This window comes from Argentina silus, assembly GCF_951799395.1.
Source record: "Argentina silus genome assembly, chromosome: 15".
Lineage (NCBI taxonomy): Eukaryota > Metazoa > Chordata > Actinopteri > Argentiniformes > Argentinidae > Argentina > Argentina silus.
Genome location: NC_139669.1, coordinates 18194468 through 18199467, shown reverse-complemented (window position 1 = coordinate 18199467; position 5000 = coordinate 18194468). Strand labels below are relative to the sequence as shown.

Here is a 5000-nt window from a genome sequence, read left to right as displayed (position 1 = left end):
CAGGGATCAGTCAACATGATTTTCTTTCGAAAGGGACTCTGTACAGCTGCTTCATCCTAATTCTATTGCGTTTCAGTAGACGAGACAGTGCAGAGAGACTCACTCTGTTGACGTTTTGGAATATGGTCTTATCTGCCACTATGTGGTCCTGCAGTTCTCTTGAGTCTGATGCAGTTATTTGCGATGACCATATTTACAATGTGGGTCTCCTGCTCCTGCTCCACCAGATACTGGTTTTCTTGCAGTTCTGTAAAAACATTTGAATGGTTTTAGTGATAGATCCTCATTATGAAAGTACAGTACATATTACTGTACCAGTAAGACTCCAGCACTTACAGTTACTTACCGGCTCTTATTTCAAAACATCCGGATGATGATACCAGCAACAGCGGCTCAGATTTGGTTGAACGCGTTGCCCAGCCTCCCTTATGCTCATCCCATGGTTGACAACGTGGTCAACCACAGTCGCTCTGATCTCATCAGTTATTGTGTTCCTGACTCCCCTTCCTCTTTCTCTTCCCCGTCCTCTCCTTCTCCTCCTCCTCCTCCTCCTCATCCACCTCCTCCTCCTCCTCTTACTTCTTCACCTCCTCGTCCTCCTCTTCCTCCTCATCCTCATCCAGTTCTCACCCCTCTTACTATCTGTCTAATATTGGCCTCCATTGTTGTCCAAACCAGATGTTTACCTGTGGCCTATTTCTAGTGCTCACGCTCTGATTTGTAAGTGAACTCATGATCTAAAAGTGTTTTCACATGTGTTAATGTGGAAAGGCAATTGGCAAAATAGTGTAGCAATGTAGAGACCAATGTTTACAGTTTTACTAGAAGTGACTGAGTGTAAAGCAGTGAGTTGTGTTTACAGTTTTGCAAAAAGTGTGTTATAAAATTACAAATTGAGTATAAAGCAGAGAACGTTCGTTCAGTTTGGCACACTTGGTAAATGCGTTGGCTACAAGCGTGAATGGTTTCAGAGATAGTGCTTCAAGAATCACTGTTAGTGTTTAAGCATTCAGAAAAAACTGTAAATTCAGCTCAATTGGCTTTATTGCCATGAACAAACAAAAAAAAATCCAAAACAATCATAAGATAAAGAGGTAAAAACTATTAGAAAGTACATATTAAAAGGCTAATATATGAGGGGATTAACACAAAACAAACAATAAACAGTTATGGTACACTGCAATGCTTCTGGTGCACTGGCTGTCCTTGGGATATGGCATGAAGTCAAAAATGTGGCTGCTAGGATTTCACATTTGGGTATTTTTCCCACATTCTTAATGTTGGATCAGTCACAGTGGACAGGCAATTTGCCACTGTGTAATCTCTGTTTAGGGCCAGATAGCAGCTCAATTTACTTAGATTTTTGGTTGTTTCTTTCCAATGTGTCTTTTTGTGTCTTTATAATGTGGTTAGGTCTGATCTCCTTGGTGTTGATGTCCTGAGGCTCAATGAGGTTAGTTTGGGTTGGGAAACTGAGCCTCAAGACCAGCTGGCTGAGGGCTCTCTTCTCCAGGCTCTTGGCAGATGAGGGCTTTGTAATGGAGTGTTTGCGGGTCGCTTGTTTTGAGGTGATTGTAAAATTAGATTTCTCTTTTTTGAGTCTTAATTAGTAGGGGGTATTGGCCTAATTCAGAAAGTAATGCTCTACATGCATTATTTGCTGTTTTTCTTTCTCTCTCTCTCTGTCTCTCTCTCTCTCTGTCTCTCTTCGTCTTTTTCTTTCTCTCTCTCTCTCTCTCTCTCTCTTCCTCTCTCCCCTCTCTCTCTCTCTCTCTCTGTCTTTTTCTTTCTCTCCCTCTCTTTCTCTCTCCCTTGCTTTCCGTCCCTTTCTTACTTCTCCCTCCCTCCCTCCCTCCCCCCCTTCCTCTCTCTCTCTCTCTCTCCGTCTGCTACTCTTGGTCTCCCAGCCGTTCTTCACGTGGCCAATGTGTCCTTCTCTCCCTCTACTGTACCATGGTAGAAGTCTGTCTCTCCCTCTACTGTACCATGGTAGAAGTCTTTCTCTGTCTCCACTGTACCATGGTAGAAGTCTTTCTCTGCCTCCACACATATGGAACAGGTGACTGAGAGTGAGGTCACACACACATTCCTCCCTCCTTCCTGACCAAATGATCTCTGGATTGGAAAAGTGCTTTTCACCCCCCATCACCCTCCATCACCCCAGCCCACGGTCCCCCCTCCCCCTTCTCCCCCTGTCACCTGTCACCACACACACACACACACACACACACACACACACACACACACATACACACACACACACACACACACATACACACACACACACACAGACACACACACACACACACACACACACACACACACAGACATACTGTATGGTGGCTTTGGAACGGCGACGTTCTGTAAATGGCGGCGTCAGCCGTGATGGATGACCCCGGGGATGAACTATGTCCGCCGACGCTATTTGATTCCCCAACCCCTCGTCTGGAGAAAAACGCCCTCTGCCTTCTCTCCCTCTGACTTGTTCACTCGCTCCCTCCCTCCCTTTCGCCTCTCCAATTACCCCCCCCCCCCCCCCCCCCCCTCCCTGTCACCTTTACTGTGATAAAAGAACCAGGGAATCTCTAGCTCTCTAATAGGTAAATACCTCCTCTATAACACGGACACAGACACACACACACACACACACACACACACACACACACACACACACACACACACACACACACACACACACATCTAATCTTGGCTGCATTTTCACTGAGCAGGAATGGCTTTAGGGAGGCGAGGCTCGACCACCGAACCTCAGAGAGATCAATCAGTCCTCATCTGGTGGAGGAGTCGGTCGTTAGCCCCTTCACACACACACACACACACACACACACACACACGCACGCGCACACACACGCCCGCATTCACACACACACACACACACACACGCTCGCATTCACACACACACACACACGCCCGCATTCACACACACACACACACACACACACACACACACAACACACACGCACGCACGGACACATACACGCACATGCCTCCCCACCCCCATTCAAAATTACCTCATTTATTCCAAACAGAGAGAGGGGGATTGGGCTGTCACTCTCCATCGCCGTGAGGAGGGGTCTCTGGCAGGAAGGGTGGGGGGGGGCGGGGGGGGGGGGGGCAGCAGCGGCTACCCTGGGCTCTCTCTGAATGGACTGGGTAAACGTGTGAGCTCAGTGGGCTGTTATAGCGATGTCGCCCCTGCTGAAAGCTGGAGGAGGAGAGTGCTTAACCGTCAGAATCTGGGCTTTATACCGGTTATATACTCTTTGTTGAGGGTGCTGGAAAAAATGGGAGTTCTGACACACACTTACACACATACAGGCGTATATTCACACACACCCACACACATGCATATGCACACGCACACACACAGACGCACGCACGCGCACACACACACACGCATATGCACACGCACACACACACACGCACGCACGCACACACACACACACACACACTCCAGATGCCATTAATACGATGGTGCTCTCATCTCTGGAGAGACCGTAGCCAACTGAGTAAAGCCCATTCCAAACCCTCCTCTCTCTCAACTCATTCCGCTTCTCATCCCTCTTTCTCTCTCCTCTCTCTCCTCTCACTCCTCTCATCCCCCTCTCTCTGTAAACCATCTGAACTCTATGAGCGAGTACTGCTTCAAGCCCAACCTCTCATCCCCTCCTACTCCCTGTGGAACCGTCCCGCGTCTGCTATTCCTGTCTGTCCTGATCTCTGTCTCTCTGTGTCTAATGTGTGTCACTATTAAGGTCGTGAAATTCCCCTACATTTCAGAAACCATCCCAAACCGCAGCAATTTACCAGACATTTTGGACGGGGAATTTTGGAAACGGTCCTAAATTGTTCTCAAAACACCACTCCTGTGTATGATCATTCATTTTCTCGATTTCTGTGTGCCCACATTTTGTGATGTAGAAATACGGGCGAAAAAGTCTGATTGCTCGCTAACTGGCGAACATCGTCACATCGCCCCCAAGACAGACATGACAACAAAACAAACAACGCGTTTACTTTACCTCCATTCTCTGTTCATCTCTCTCATCTCTCTCATTTCCCCCCGAATCTCGAACATTGTTATGTTGATGCCGAGACGCGCGGATCATTAAAAACATATCAAAACCACGGGATGAAAGCGTGTAGAATGTTCGTAGTGCTGACGCCCGGTAACAGCAACAAATTTAATCAAGCGGGGACTATTTCCTTGGCGTCATACTGTTCTCCCTGGACAGGTAATTCAATATGTGGAGAATAGAAGGGGACCAGCGGAACGTCTGTCAACAAATTGCATTAGTAGACATTAGTGCCGCTCTCTAAGACCTGTCGGAGAGGAAGTGATGGATTTAAATTAGAATGTGTGAAATTGAAAGTGTCAGCTGGAGAAAGCAGAGGTAGTGGAGACTGTGTGTGTGTGTGTGTGTGTGCGTGTGTCTGTGCGTCTCTCTGTGTGTGTCTGTGTGTGTCTGTGTGTGTGTGTGCACGCGTGTGTGTGTCTCTCAGTGTGTGTCTGTGTGTGTGTGTGTGACATCTGCAGCTCCCCAGACCCTAACAGGCAGAATTAACAATAACCATTTGGGTTGTCATTAGTTTGCTTGGTGATAGAATTCCATTTGTTTTGACAAGAAAACATGTGGGTGGCTTTGCTACAGTTCATTTGATGCTAATTTTGTGTGGATGTTTTAGATTCCTGTATTTTGCTGTTGTGTATGGGCCATGAGATTGCCTTTCTGAAAATTGCATGCCAAATGAGCACAGAGAGAGACTGTGGAATATGTGTGTGTGTGTGTGTGTGTGTGTGTGTGTGTGTGTGTGTGTGTGTGTGTGTGTGTGTGTGTGTGTCTGTGTGTGTCTGTGTGTGTTTACATGACTTATTTACACCACAATCTGTACCTGGTGCTTCCCCTGTGTGTACACTGTGGAGAGGGTCTACTGTGGGGTGGGTCTACTGTGGGGGAGGGGTCTACTGTGGAGTGGGTCTA

General features: G+C 47.4%; 1 protein-coding gene across 1 annotated transcript in view; it reads left to right on the top strand.

Annotated features, from left to right (window-relative positions):
• spock1 (SPARC (osteonectin), cwcv and kazal like domains proteoglycan 1) overlaps positions 1-5000 on the top strand; it is a gene marked incomplete at both ends in the record, with an annotated part of 100650 nt that overhangs the window by 71672 nt on the left and 23978 nt on the right. The gene's annotated exons all lie outside the window — the stretch shown is intronic.